The following is a 16306-nucleotide window of genomic DNA, read 5'->3' on the forward strand; positions in this document are numbered from 1 at the left end:
CTTCTATTCCAGAACGCACTCTTCCCATCAAGTACCTTATTAATGCAGCGCTCTCTGCGTGCTTATAATCATTTTGTTGGCCGTATTGGTTAGAGGTGCGTGCATCGTTAAGTCTTACATCCCCAGTCTCCTGGTGCTAAAGTTCTCGATATTTAATACATACACACCTTCCGTTTTCAGAATCCATGGCTGGTGTTTCCTGTGTCAAACAATCATTTTGTGATGTAACTGTGAGTCGGTCATGAGCGCAGACTTGTGAATTTCTCTTATCTCCACCTTGATGAAGGACTTTGATGAAGGAGTTTGGTGGAACATTTCGCCATATACTTTGAAGTATGGCTTCCTCCCCATGAGCCACGCATGGGTGACTGTAATTACTGGTGCTGGATGGGTATGATACCCTGTGATTTCAACACTTGACCATTTTTATGGAGTTCCTGGTAAACCGGTTTCAAGGTTCAGGAACCTCTGCTCACACCAGGTACTTCGGGTTTCGAAGTGCAGGCTTAATACTCAGAACCATATGTTAGCGATCCAACGTTTAAGTGCGCTTCACAGAGGCTCATAAACGTTTTAGGGTCGGTTGAGGAAGGGGTCATTACTATGTTTACTTGTCAGGTATCACCTGGTCAGTTGTTGCAGTATCTCATCCATCAGAAAATGACAGTTTCTGATAGCTGATGATGCTCAGGAACAATCTTTTGGCATGGTACCTTATTGCTTTTTGTAGGGCGCTTGCACTCATTAGTAGCATTTTATAGTGACTGTGATGTAACATGTATTTTGCACCCACCGCCCCATCCTTTACAGTGATTGCTCTAAGTCACACATAGTGTAGTTAATAGCCACTGCAAAGAAATTGTTCACAAGTTGCTTTGCACAAAGTGTTATTTTTAGCTTTAGCCTACACAGAGCTTGAAAAATATCTTGTGGCAGCAACAACAACAAAACAAGCATTGGCATAGCCAATAGGTCTCGCCTTTGGGACCTTATAAGTGTTTAGTTATCCAGCACAATATCCTTGGTGCAACAACATCGTGTTGCATGGCTAAACACTTAGAAGGTCCCAAAGGCGAGACCTATTGTCTATGCCAATGCTTGTTTGATTTGGTGCTTTTACTACTGACCCAAATTTTTCGTCTCCCTCGGAGAATGTTGCTGCCATGATAGTATCTGAAGTTCTGGGTCTTTTTGTCGCTTTCCTCTTACACTGACCCGGATCCACTTTCATTTGCCGGACATCATGATTGTACCCGTGTATTCTGTACTTGAGTTAGAGTTAGTTTGGAATCTAAACTTTTTTGCTGGGTGACTTTGATCTTAAGGTGTGCTTTCTGTTAAATTTCGGGATATAAAGTACCGTAACAATAACAATGTAGCAATTAGCAGGAGTAAAGTACCTGGTGTGGATCTTCACGGCGATTTGCCTGTTAATTGAACAGCTTTTGAGAGGATCTATGGTGTACAGATAAAGGTGCTGGCTATCACCTGGCCGCTGAGTTTGGCAGCTAGTTTGGCTGCTTGACTGTTTGGCCAACAAGCATTTGCAATGCAATAGGTCTCGCATTCACGCGAGTTTGAGCTATTGGCATTGTAAATGTCAATGCCTTTTATTTGTGGTTTGGGATTTAGAAAATAAATAAAAGGCATTGTTATTTACAATACTAATAGCTTAAACGCTTGCAAATACGAGACCGATTATAAATAAAGGGCCTTCACGACCGCTTGTTAGATTGTAAATATCAGAGGAAGAGACTGGCCTGGGACGACTTTAAAATAGTGATAAATAGTGCAGTGAAGAAGATGTGAAAGTGTTGTAAATTACACAGACACAAAGTGTGAAGTGAGAGTTACATATGATCCAAGCTATAAACACTAACAAAGCGCTCCAACACCTTTTGCTCTGTGATTATACTGTCATGGCTCAAGAGGAATAGCGGGGGGGGGGGTATTTCCTGCCCTCTCCGTGATTTGAGTGAGCAATGTGGCATTGCGTAATGTCATTGCTATCTCTGGTATCATAAAAAACACTCCAGCTGTAGTAGGGCCCTGGCTTCACCTCCTGGTGCAGGGTGGGCTGTGCTTTATAACAGGCAATAGGGGCAGGTAGGGATGGTCTCGGTTGCAGCTCCGGCCTCGGACTGTGCCCCTGCTATTACTAGTGAGCGAGAGGCGCTGAGGTGGTGGTATTGGTGCTGGTGGTGTTGGTGGTGGTGGTGGTATTGGTGATTCTGATATTGGTGATATTGGTGGTGGTGGTTTTGGTAGTGGTGGTGGTATTGGTAGTGGTGGTGGTATTGGTGGTGAAAGTATTGGTGGTGGTGGTATTGATGGTGGTGGTACTGGTATTGGTGATATTGGTGGTGGTGGTATTGGTATTGGTGGTAGTGGTATTGGTTGAGGTGGTATTGGTGGTGGTGTTAATAAAATAGGCTTTTGAAAACAACCCGTCAGGCGGCTTTAGTACAGATGACATGTAACACAGATGTGCTGTTGTCAGGTTCAGCCAATTAGAACAGGATTTTGTGCTACCTGGAATTCACACCACTTAATTCGCTAGTCACTTCAAAATCCATTCTAGTTGGGGGGTTTGAAACAAACACAAGATAATGGCGGGTTAAATTGATTGAAAGCAGGTGCCTGTGTTACCTGGTGTCTGTGCTGCTTAAAAAAAACACAAGCGGTATCAGCTGAAGCAGCACATGTACGGCCTGCAGTAAGAGAAACTCAATAAAGTAAATAGTGCTTACAGACTAAATAACGGGTCCTGTGTAAAAACCAAAGTAAAGGGGCCAGTCACCATGGGAGGGTACAAATGAAGACAAGGCCATACTAAGGAGGGACTAACCAGCCTATTAATTAATCCGAAGGCAGCATTTATGAAAGACAATGACACAAGCCAATGACAAATATGGGAGGAGAGTGGGCGCGGCTTTTCTCCCATACTCTACTACAGCAGTCTCGCAGAGTGAGCAGTGAATGTGCGCTCTGCCGCAAGGCTCGACCTAAAAAGCAGGAGCTTTTTAGGTCTTTATTGGGCTTTCCATTTTTACCCTCACCCGTGAGGTGAGAAACAAAATCTTAACTCTGCAGCAGTGACACCCTTCACTGCCTTTGAGGTAACTTCAAGGAGACTCCTTACAGTTATTTTAGTCTCATCATTTCAGAACAGGAGTGTTGTCAATATTCTATGTAACAAAGCTATAGTTGTTGCTTATGTATCGTATGCAACTGCCAACCATTGACAAAGTCAATAGTCCAGGCTTGTTGTAGGTCATCTTACTTATTATATTTTATATATGGATTCAATCGAAGAAGCAGCAAAAAAACAGTCAGGCGGCGCACTCTGCTAAGAACAAATTTTTAGCTTAGGCGTTATCAGCCAAGCCCCTAACTGTATCGGCCACTCTCCTTTGAGAGACCCCCAGTATTTTCATTCCACTGAAAGCCCTGTGTCTATGTTTATTTTTGATGTACCAAGAGCCCCCTAAGAAGGTTCCAAAACAGTGACAGCAGGACCCAGTAGAGTCCGCCCACTCCTCCTCCAGCAGCACCTAGAAACCCGAATAATAAAAGACTTCAAACTCACTACACAACTCCCGCTGCAGGATTCGTTGGATTTAGACGTGTATTCTTGTCTCCTAGGAGCCTCACATAGTGCATTGCCACCTCCTACTATTTGCCAGTTACATGCCGATGACAACAACACAATGCGATCTTATCTTGCTTCCCAAAGAGGACAACCTCTGTATGGGTTTGGAGTCTCCACTGAACGCAGAGAAGGTTAGATGCTTAGAGGGTGAATTAAAGTGGCTGAACTTGTGCGTCTGCAGTGTTCGTTCATTTCGATGTAGCGCCTGTTCTCATCCCCATGTGCCTAGAAATAATCTGGCTCTGGTGTTTATGCTGTGGTTTGGAATGGACTAGCTTGTGTTTCGGTACATGCCAGGATGAGTCGGCCCACCTTCTCCCTCTTGCTTGAGGCAGCAGCTTTGCGCCTTGCTAATCTAACAAGCATTTGTAATGCAATAGGTCTCCAAATTTACGCGAGACCTATTGCATTGCAAATGGTTGGCAACTTGGCATCACGAACAATGGTAGGGAGGGCGGGGGGAGAAGGCAAGGACATCAGTAGGGAGAGAGGGCAGAGAGGTAGAAGGCATGGGCAACGGGAGGGCAGGCAGTCTGGATGAGAGGAGAAGGCCTGGACAATGGGAGGGATGGCGGGGAGGGGAAAAGAAAGCATGGACAATGGGAGGAAGGGTGGAGGGGGGAAGAAGGCACGACAACGGGAGGGGGATAGAAGGCATCAAAACATACATTTACCTGGTCCGTCTCCTGCAGCGGGCTCCGGCTCCAAAAGGAAATAGTACACACCCTGTGTAACAACCAAGTAAAGGGGCCAGCAGCCGTAGGAGGATACAAATGACGACATGGCTGTACTAAATTACTACAGCTCTTCGCAGAGCAGCACTTGCGCCCTGGCTCATGTTCGACCTTAAAAGGGCAGCTATGGGACAGCAGGCTGTCAAAAGAGACAATGAGAGGAATGTGAATGAAGCAGCTTTTGGCCCTTGGGCATCTTGGGTCCTTGAGGATATTAGTGGACTTGCAGAAACCGGGGTGAAAAAAAGTGGCTTATTGGGTGGTGGATACCATCAGTCAGGAGTACTTTTTTCCTCTCCCCTTCCCTGCACTGAACACCTGTGCTTTTACTTGGTGCGTGCCTGGCTTCAAACCTCCGTCTCCTGGCTGCACAGTTCCCAATGGTCACCTTGCTCTTCTTGCTCCTTATATCTGCACAGGAACCACCTGGCCTGATGTGCTCTTTTGTTGATTCTTCTGCCGCTCCCGATGTTGTTGATTGTTATTTTTTAATTAGGGCACTGTCGGTATTTCCCCCAGCTCTGGCAGCATTGGGGCTGGGGTGGGAGGCAATTGGGAGCACACCAGAACCTCGCAAGCTGCACCCAGACCTGGCAGGGGACTGGCTCTCACTTTGCAGAGGCTACCTTAAGTAGGCCTGGGCGGAGTTCACAGTGTTCCGCTATGCAAAAGTCGGTGAAGCCATGCTCCACACAGTGGAGTGAGTTAAGTGGTGCTGCTTGCGCTGAGTTTTAGCACTGAGAGGTTGTCCCATGCAGGGCAAATGACACCACCCGCAGCACAAGAGGGCGCAGGCTCTTTCTGCTGCTCAAGTAGATGTTCTACTCGAGCAGCACCTTCCTCGTTGCAAGTGGCATGTTTCTCAACCCATCAGTAGCAACTTGCTGCGACCGTCCGCATTGAAAAATTTCGCCGGGAGGTGCTCTAGCATACTATTTCCTCGCTCAAGCTCACCAACTTAATGTTGGCAAACCGCGAGAGAGGAAAAACTCCGCTCTACAATATTAAGCGGAATCTTTGGGAAATCTGTGCTCTGCGCACAGTGGGAAAAACTCTGCAAACTCCGTGAATGGAGCGGAATTTTACATCCAGGCCTAACCTAAAGCCTCTGCGCTCGCCTAAACCTTCTCCACCTAAACTTGTGCTGGAGTGCAGGAGTAAAAAGATGAGTAGGAGTAATGAACTCCACACTACATGCTCTGAAGCAGAACAGCAGTACAGCAGTACAGCAGTAGTGCTGCTCTGTATTTAAAAAAAAAATCACTCATCCACCGGAAGAGGGCTAAGCCCCTGGAGATCAACGCAAACCCATTTCTTTTGTTTAAATGTGATGGTTGTCATGGGGCCCCCTGCCTGTTCTGACTCCTGCCCGGGAGATTCTATTCCCCGTGGCCTGCCCAAGCACGTTACTCACTTCCCTATGTCATGGGGGGTGGGTCCCACCAGTCTTGTAGATACCCTTGTGGACATTGTCAAGGTCCCACCACCAGCAAGTGGATAGGAAAAGATCATATCCGATGAGCAGGAACAGAAGGAGAAAAGCTGGCTCACGAGTGACACGTGTGAGAGAGAGAGCCCTGGCTTGCAGGGACCCCTGTGGACACTAACACGTTCTCCAGCATGTGCATGTCACAGGTGGAACCAGCCACCCTGAATGAAAAAAGTGAGGCAAAAAGGAAAACAAACAGCTTGCAGCCACTAAACAAGAAGGAATGCAGCTTTTGCATCACATATATTTTTCACTGTTCCCCACCTGATAGTGCCCCATAATGTCCTGTGAGGGCTGCTCTTGACATATTTTCTACCACATGGTGCTCCAAGGATGAGCAGAAGTGCCACCAATGCAGGTTTTAAGTGTTGTGGAGAGGGAGCAAGGAAATCAGCAGCTCCCCCAGAAATGATTTATTAGTCTCCTCCTGGAGGCCTTATAAGTATGACACCAGGAGAAGGCTACTGTGTTTTCAAACACTCCCAGAATATGACCTTTTTAGGTTGAGCTTGTAACAGCGCTTGCGCTGTTTTGGTGAAGACACATAAAAACAGTGAGTCACTCATTCGTGCATCTATGCACTATGTAATACCCCCCACCGAACCATACAGACACTCAGACACTCATACTGATACTCAAAAAACCAACTAATAACCTAGATAGACACTTATGTAGCTACTCACTAGCCCATGCAGCCACATATACACAAATTGAGAGACTTATACAGATATTTACATATTTAAAGATTACTTCCTAACCCATGTATTCACTAAGATACACTTAATCAGTCAGTCATAGAATTAATTTTCCCAAAATAAATTCATTCATTTATACACTTATATACCCATTTATTCTTCCATCGACCTTCAGATATACATATATAAAACATATATTTGATTTTCAGAAAACCACACATTCACTGGATGATGTCATCCGTTATGTCATCAGTGATGTCATTTGAGATGTCATCAGTGATGTCATGAGTGATATCACTGACCATGTCATGAGTGATGTGATATGTGACATCATCAGCACTGCATTGCGGGCGCACGAGTCATAGTTAGCTGAACTAACTATAACGGGGGAATTTCAATGGTTTTGTACGAGAGAAATGTCCAACTAACTATAGCGCACCTGAAACCTATGGTTTTTTCAGTGAATTTCTAACGTTTTTTAAATGCTAATTCCTAACTATAACGTGCCTGAAACCTATGTTTTTTTCAGTGAATTTCAAAGGTTTTGTAAATGACAATTTTTAAATGTATTAATTGTTATATTGATTTTTTTTATACCAATTTCCTACATTTTTTAAAACTATTTATTTTTAGATATTTTATTTTTTAAATTACATTATAATTACATTATACATTACATTACAAAATATACTTCCCCAGAATAAATTACTTTAGTTTAAATACTTTGCAAATCGGCAATAGACTTTTAAGAACAGTAGTTACAGTTGTTGCAATGGGCAACACAATTTCAAACCCAATGCACCACTGAGCTCAATGTGAATTTCTAGTTAAATGCAATTAGTTACTTTATGGATGACTTTTCTAACCACAGGACTGGATCCTAGATTCAGTCCTTGGACATCTCCTGTAAACAGTTGAGTAAAAGCGTTTTGGTTACAGTAGTGATTTTTAAGGAATATTATTGTATTTTAAAAGTTGACACTTGGAAATTTTTTCACATTGAATCACCAATGTTATCCTATGGCAGGAAATTTACTTAGCAGGTAAATAATGTTATTATCACTTTTTCTTACTCATTTGTGGATCCTGGATCCAGCACTGGTGCACCCCCTGTAAACACTTGAAAGAATGCGTTTAAGTCATACAGGCGATTTTTAAGGAATATTTTTAGTTTGTGAAAATAGACAGAAACTTTTCTGCTGAAAACCAGACAATGGATTCCTATAGAAGGAAATACAAGTTACTGGTAAGTACGGTTAGAATTACTTTTCAGGGTCAGTGCTGGGCTAAAAGATGCATCACTGAGGTCTCTCCTGATAACAGGTGAGTAAATCGGAATTCGTAGTTCTACTGATTTTATAGGAATATTTTAAAGTTCCAAAACTCCCCACTTAGAAGAATTTTCAAGTGAAACCAATCAATGTTACCCTACGGAAGGAAATTATCTTAGCAGGTAAGTAGTGTGATCGTCACTTTTTCTTACTCAGTGGTGGATCCTGGATCCAGCACTGGTTCATCTCCTGTAAACAGTTGAAAGAATGCGTTTAAGTCATACAGGCGATTTTTAAGGAATATTTATAGTTTGTGAAAATAGACAGAAACGTTTCTGCTGAAAACCAGACAATAGATTCCTATGGAAGGAAATACAAGTTACTGGTAAGTATGGTTAGAATTACTTTTCACGGTCAGTGCCGGGCTAAAAGAAGCAGCACTGAGGTCTCTTCTGATAACAGGTGAGTAAATCGGAATTCGTAGTACATCCAGTAAGCGCCACAGAGCTGCGTAGCAGAGAGATGTCAAAAAAGGGCACGGCCTGCACCACCTCTCTGCAACGCAGCACAGTGGCGCATCCTGGAAGCACCTGGTGGGCTACTTGGCCCCCATGGTCCCTCTGGTTTGAAGTGGAATTTTTTCCCTAACTTAAAACGCCCCACAGTGCGTGTTTGCACACATCACGTAAGGCCCCATCCCCTCGCTTCACCACTGTGTAAACGCACCCTGTCACCGTTCTAATTTGAGAGATGAAGTCCCCTTCAATCCTAAGAGTCCCTAGGGTCAAACTAGCCCACTAGGTACCTCCAGTAAGCGCCACAGAGCTGTGTTGCAGAGAGGTGTGAAAAGGGGCGTGGCCTCTGAACACCTGTCTGCAACGCAGCTCCCTGGCGCATACTGGAGATACCTGGCAGGCTAGTTGGCGCCCAGGGACCCCTCAAGATTGAAGAGGAATTAATTCCTCAACTTAAAGCGCACCACAGGGCACATTTGCACAATGGTAAAGGAAGGGGGGGGGGGCCTGAGGTGACATGTGTGCAAACACGCCTTGTGGTGCGTTTTAAAATGGGGAATTAATTCCTCTTCAATCCTGAGGTGCCCTGGGGCCCAACTAGCCCAGCAGGTACCTCCAGTATGCGCCAGGGAGCTGCGTTGCAGAGAGGTGTAAAAAGGGGCATGGCCTCTGAACACCAGTCTGCAACACAGCCCCCTGGCGCATACTGAAGATACCTGTTGGGCTATTTGGCCCTCAGGGACCCTCAGTATTGAAAGAGTATTAATTCCCCAACTTAAAATGCGCCACGGGGTGCGTTTGCACAGTGGTGAAGGGAGGGGGCGGGGCCTGAGTTCACATGTGTGCAAACACACCCTCTGGCATGTTTTAAGTTACAGAATTAATTCCTCCTCAATCCTGTGGGTCCCTGGGGGCCAACTAGCCCACCAGGTACCTCCAGTATGCGCCAAGAGGCTGCGTTGCAGACAGGTGTTCAGAGGCCACGCCCCTTTTTACAACACTCTGCAACTCAGCTCCGTGGTGCTTACTGGCGGTACCTGGTGGGCTAGTTGGCCCCCAGGGACCCTCAGTATTGACAAGGAATTAATTCCCCAACTTAAACTGCGCCACAGGCGTGTTTGCACAGTATCAGAGTGGTGCAATGAGGGGGCGTGGCCTCCCTCCGCGATCCTGAGGCCATAATCTGCCCCGGGGACCCCATCCCCCGGGGCATGGGCCTTTTTTTAATGTATTTTTTTATTTGGAGGGGGCTGCCATGCCCCCGTCCTGTGGCCACTTATGGCCCCGGGGACCCCATCCCCCGGGGCCAGCCCTTTTTTATTTATTTTTAAAAAAAGAAATCATTTTGGGGAGGGGGCTGCGTGGCCCCCCACACGGGCCAATTATGGCCCTGGGGACCCCATGCCCCGGTCTGGCCCATTCCGTTGGGGACCGTGGGGGGGTCCCCAATCCCCCCACTTTCCCAGCTGGCTCCCCGCATCCTGCGGGAGCCGGCATTGCTTTTCCATATTGGGAGAAGCTAACATGCTGCTCCCCATGTGGAAAAGCAATCTGCTTTTCTATTTGGAAGAGAGAGCAGGTTTCCTGCTCTCTCTTCCAAATAGAAAAGCAGTTTGCAATGACAGGGTGGGAGCCGCGAGGCTCCCGCCCTGTCATTGCAAACGGCATTGTCCCAGGGATGGGCACCCCGGGACACTGCAGGAGCCGGCCCTGGGGGGTGGCGGTCCCCAGGGCCATCAAGGGCTCCAGGAGGGGGGCCGCACGACCCCTCCCGTCATTTGAAAAGCCCCGGGGGTGGTGGTTCCCGGGGCTTGGGCGTCCATAACGGACCCCCAAATTAAAAATGTTGTGCCCCAGGGAGGTGGAAGTCCCCGGGGCATGTAGTGGGGGCTCAAGCCCCCCAAACAGGATTTTTCATTAAAAATAATCCCCGGGGTGGCGGTCCCCGGGGCTGGGGGGCCTATGAGCCCCCCACACAATTTCTAATAAAGCCCCAGGGGGTGGCGGTCCCCAGGGCTGGGGGGCCCCTTTGGGCCCCCCACTTAAAGTATATTATTGCCCTCGGGATTTGGCCCCCCCGGGGGCTAATAAGTAATATAGCGCGGGAGACCGCGCTTCGTTTATTTTTTTATCGTCAAGATCCGCGCACCCTGCGCGCATTTTGCTGATTTTTGTATTTATTATTTTTTGGGGGGGGGGCCCTGGGGGTCCTTGAGGGACCCCCTGAGCAGGCCTAGGGGGTCAGGGTGTTTCTACCCTGCCCCCTTTTCGCGTTTTGCACGTTTGTTTTTTAGGTTTCTTGTGCCTTGATTCTACCGAGGCACAAGATGGCTGCCAGCACTTCCTGATTTGGAGTGTTGACAGCCAATTATAATACAGCTCATGCACGGCAGGGTGCGCGCTGGGTGCTCTTACGGTACACGGATCCTCCGAGGCCATAGATATATATGTACTTTTAAATGTCATTTTCTCAGGAATTACTGAACGGATTTACACCATTTAAGCAAATGGCACGAGTCTGAACTGAGGACTACCTCTTTGCCAAATTTGGCTTGATTCCGTTCAGCAGTTCGGGCTGTAGCTGCAGCTAAAGATCCTATGGGAAATTGCATGGGGAAAACATCTTTTGGGACCCCCCTTTTTTCTCGGCCCCCATTACACGAACCATCCCGAGACTTTCAGGATAGGAGCGGACTTGAGCTGGCCAAAAGTTTTGAAAACTTCACGAAAATTTGTCAATCTGCTCCAGAGTTATTGGGAATAGAATGTTGCGGATTTCCTATGGAAAATAGGTGCTAACTATAACTACCTACTGGCGACCGCCAGTAGGTAATGTAGATATATCAATACACATATCCGTATACATCTCTCTATCACATACCATCATATGTGAGCACACACCTATTATGTGTATGTACATATACATGACACTACTCACACACATATACAACAAGTAGAAACACACATGCACTATGATTGGCAAGTGATGTACACTACGTCAGCGGCGGTTGTATTTATAAAACTGACGTAACATGCGCACTCCTTATATGGAAGGGCGTCACTTGGTGTTTACTCTTCACTAACAACAGATGTGCAGATTCCACTCTGAAGACTGCAGCCGACGGTGCTTGCGTACAGTGGGTCTCTATAAATTGGTATTGACATGGAACAAGGTCTCGCCTTTGGGACCTTATAAGTGTTTAGCCATGCAACACTTGATGTTGTTGCACCAAGGATATTGTGATGGATAACTAAACACTTATAAGGTCCAAAAGGCGAGACCTATTGGCTATGCCAATGCTTGTTCTCTTAGGTTTTGTAGTGCAGGGATCACTAGTGGTTGTGTATATTTCTCAAGTAAATGGCCTGTAAGAAGTAAATGCTCAGAAATGTGTGTTTTGAGTTCAAAAGCATTATTTCCAATATGTAAGTGAACAATGAATATTTGCCATTATACTGAATGCCTATGACGATTACTATTGGTTTTATTGATTCAAATGGTGTTATAATGTTGTTATAATGTTCAAACATGATATTTGGTTGATTCTGTTAATGTGATGACACATACTAACACCCATTCTAATATGTTGCATTGACAAAGTAAAACATGTAAGTGTGTTTTGAATGAGGTGGGACCCTGACAAAGCCAGTAGGACTGCATTATTTAAAGAAACATTCCCCTTATATTGTGATGTTGAATCAGTTGAGGTGGGGGGCATTCCGATTATACGGATCACGATTCACTAGGGGGTCACCAAAGTTATTTCCACCTACCTGATATATGTATTTGTGATTTCATGTGTAGAAATTAGTATTGTGTGTGTAAGACAACCACTTTTCCTTTTTAAAAGAGAAAACACTGACTGGGCAATAATTTATTAAGCTTGGATCTTACAAAAAATGTATATGTGAGTGTATTGGACCATGCAAACTTTGTGTATGTGGGTGAAATCTTGTGCTATTCATGTATTTCGTATCATGAGAATTTCATGTGCTTTTTGATGATATGCTATCATGTAATTTCATGTAATTCTCTCCTGTGGTTCAAGCAGAAAATGTCTTGTAAGAACAGTAATACCACACAGGAATAATTTTTGGTCCAAAACAGTCTCTTGTTGGTATTAAAGGTGACTTTTATAAGTGAGGTATGCTTTTGCATTTAATTTTCTCATGGCAACAAAGTTCATTTCATGTAATACATATAATTTTACATAGTTCTCTTGAAAAGTACATGAATTTTACAAAAAATGCAATTTCAAGCACCCTTAGATGCGCCGCTGAGGCAACGACTTTTGATCCTTCTCAACCTCTCTGCAACTTTTGACAGTCTCTCACCATACCATGACCTACAATATGAGGCTCAAGGTTCACGTAAACCTACTCACTTTTTTTTGATAAACAATTGTATTGATTTGTCAGTTACCGACAATATAGTTGAACAATTACAACAATAACCGAAAATCGCACCTTCACCCCCCATAACTCACTGGTAATACATAGTGAAAACATAGAAGACGAAGATATTTAGTTGCCAATTCCGTAGTAGTCCATCCATTTGTCCCATATCCAGGAGTGCTTGTGTGGGCAGCCTCTGCCAGCATATACAGATTTCTCCAGTAACGCGCACCAGTCAATGCCCCTATACCAATCAACAACAGTAAGCAGTGCATCAGATCTCTACCTCCGAGCTATGTCACGCTTTGCCACCACCCTTTCCAGTCTGATCAGGGAGTGATCCTCACTTTTGTCCATAATGCTGTTGAGAATGCTCGAGGCTCAATTGCTAGGGCACAATGTAGTGGTGATTAGAGGCAGCCTTGTTTGGTGCCCCTAAATATGTGAGAGGTGTGTGAAAGAACTCCATTAACCAGTTCCCATGCCTATGGCTCAGTGTATAGTAAAGCGATCTAGCTACGGAGTCTGTGGCCCAGACCCATTCTCTCCAGTACCCAGGTCAAGAAGGACTGGTCTACAGTATCAAAGGCTTTTTCAAAGTCCTCTACTCCACATTTTTAAATCTCTATTTACAAAATGTTGTTTCTGTGCCCATTTCCCTGACAGGGCTATGTAATGTAAGACATTTCTTGCAAATAAGAGCATCAGTGGATATTAGAGCCATTTTAAAAAAAATCTTTTAGGTCAATTTAATTTACGGCCTTGATTAAGAGTTGGATGTTATTTAAAAAACAAAAATGAGATCAATACCACAAAGTTTGAAATTTAATGGGTTAAACGTATCACAACACAAGTTAAGCCCTCAAAAATGTGGCATAGCATGCAGAAACTGGTGCATTACACAATGACAAGATACATGGTTAGACTAACCAACATGTTACCTTATGTATAAGAATACAATAATACAAAATTCCTTAGTCCATAGATTAAATTATGCTATGTTAATTTTTCTATTACAAATCAGACTCTTCATGACAATAAACTCAAAACCTAAATTGCTTAACTCATTATTGCACTTAATATATTTGGTGGCACATGCATCAAGCATTTTACCCGTCGCAAACATTTGCGACTTGTAAAATGCCTTTTCCGATGCATGTACCTTTTTACATTCGCAATATAGGTAATCGCAATTGTTTGCGATTACCTAAATTGCAAATGCATGTAGCATTTCCAAAATGTGACTTTAGGAAACGCAAATTACCATCAACGTCAAGATGATGGTAATTTGCGCATGCATTGAAAAATGCACAAAAGTGGATTTTTCAAAGTGCCATGTGGTGCACACACATGCCCTTAGGGAATGTGTGTGTGCCACATGTGCACACTTACCTTTTTTGGGGGGTGCTTCAGGGGGGCCTTAGGCCCCGTAGCATCCTTGGATTAGCATTCACAAATTGCGATTACCAGTTTGGTAATCTCATATTCCGAATGCATTCCCATTAATTCCTATGCACCTGTAGGCCCGTAAGGTTTGAATGGGAATGCATACCCTAAGAGCAAATCGCAATTTGCGATTCGCTATTAGGGAATGTAAGGATTCGCAAAATTATTTGCAAATCCTTTATGCATAGGCATTTGCGATTACCAAATAGCGAATCCTTAAAATTAGCTATTTGGTAATCGCAAATGATTACCTTGATGCATGTGCCAGTATGTCTCACCAATTGTTGAGTATCATAAGACAACAAACAAACATTGGAAACAATTACAAGGGAATTTGCCAAAGGTTCTGGAAAACATGTTAAACACTAACAAAGAGAGTGTGATCCTTGCTAAATTCCCCTCTACTAAAAGAATTGAAGGTATCTGCCTAACATGGACAATGCTATTGACTGTTGATTCAATGTTTATGAATCACATTTTAAACAATAAACATTTTCTCCCACAGAGGTCAAAATGATGGGGAGGCCATTCTACTGTATGAAAATGAAAATGCTCTCAATCTGTAAAGTTAACTGTGTTGGTGGACTGGCTCTACTTTTAAGAATCTGGGTGTGATTTAAGCATTATCTTAAGTTACACACTACATATAATTTCCTCTGTCAAGTCAGATTGTTTTTGATTATTTTGTAATGTTTCCCTTAATCAATCTACTTGTCCTGTGTAATAGGCCGTGTATTGTCCACATTTAGCCAAGATATTGGTCTGTAATATTCAAATAAATCAACCAGCTTGATTGACAAAGCCATTAGAGCACATAAATTGGAATTAGCTACATAAAAATCGCCTGTATAGGACAAGGTCACCAACATAATGTACAGCTGGTCCACCCCTATAATTTTTCTTCATCTCTGAAAGCTCCCTTGTACCTTTGTTTTTGTCATCACTTTGTGGATCCTAAAGGAACCATGAAACAGTAAAATAGTGCTCTTCATGGTCACCCTTTTTGATAAATTGGATAGAGGAAACACAACATTTGTCTCCCATCTGGTACTCTCAGGGAGTTAGTCCCCCAATGATCCCTTTTGGTACATGAGCCTGGGACAGTATTGATTTGCTTTGGTGTGACTATTGGCACTTGGGAGAGTTACCTTTCCAAAGACATGTATACATTAGGTCCAGAGTTTTGGGGCAGATATTGAACCCTCATTGTTTATTTTATTTGTTTGCCTCATTCAAGATCATTTTCACAAACAGCAGTGCTGTTGTACTTTTCATGCACAAACAGAACAAATGGGTAAGAACAATTATTTGGAAACACTGCCATTTAATTTGAGTTACTCAGAGCTGATTGCAAACATTTAGAATAAAATAAGAACTGCATTTGCAAGACAAATGGTGAACACTGCCCATAAAGAATGACCATATTCTCCACTTCCCTTTCTCAGTTCTTTGTTTGGGACAATCTATAAAGGAATTCACACAGTTTCCCACAGACAGAGAAGCAGCCCGCTGGAAGGAAGGTGCATCAGCACCACTGTTGTGTAGGGAGAAGACATTAAATTACATTTTGGGGAAGGACCATTCCAGACGCTAGTCTGAAGAGGAAAATAGTGGCTAGGACTGAATGGCTGTAAACTTTAACTCATGAGATGCACTGAGCCAAATGGTTCTTAACATAAGCCCAACTGTGTGGAAGATATTAACATAAGCCCAACTGTGTGGAAGATAGCAGATTTTCCCGAACATCTGTTGAAGCCCCTAAAGCCGTTCACCAGAGACAAAGGCAGACTTCTGAGAGATTGTCTGGTGCAAGTGAAAATTAGATGACTGTTTGATAAGCACACTCCTCATTCTGGAGAGGTCCAGAAGACAACGGAAAGCAACAACTTGACAGAAAGTAGCAAGAGGTCAGAGAAGTGAAGCCAGTGAAGAATCAGCATTAATTTCTGAGCGCGGCTCAAGGGATGAACGTCGACTGCTGGTGAGTGTTATAAGCAGAGAAATGAAGAGTGTCGATAGGAGGCCAAACAAATCCACAGTGAGACTCTAGTCCACAACACCCATTTTGGAGAGATAAGGACATTAAGACCAGGTAATATGACTATAGAC

The sequence above is a fragment of the Triturus cristatus genome, chromosome 2_1 (assembly GCF_964204655.1).
Source record: "Triturus cristatus chromosome 2_1, aTriCri1.1, whole genome shotgun sequence".
Classification (NCBI taxonomy): Eukaryota; Metazoa; Chordata; class Amphibia; order Caudata; family Salamandridae; genus Triturus; species Triturus cristatus.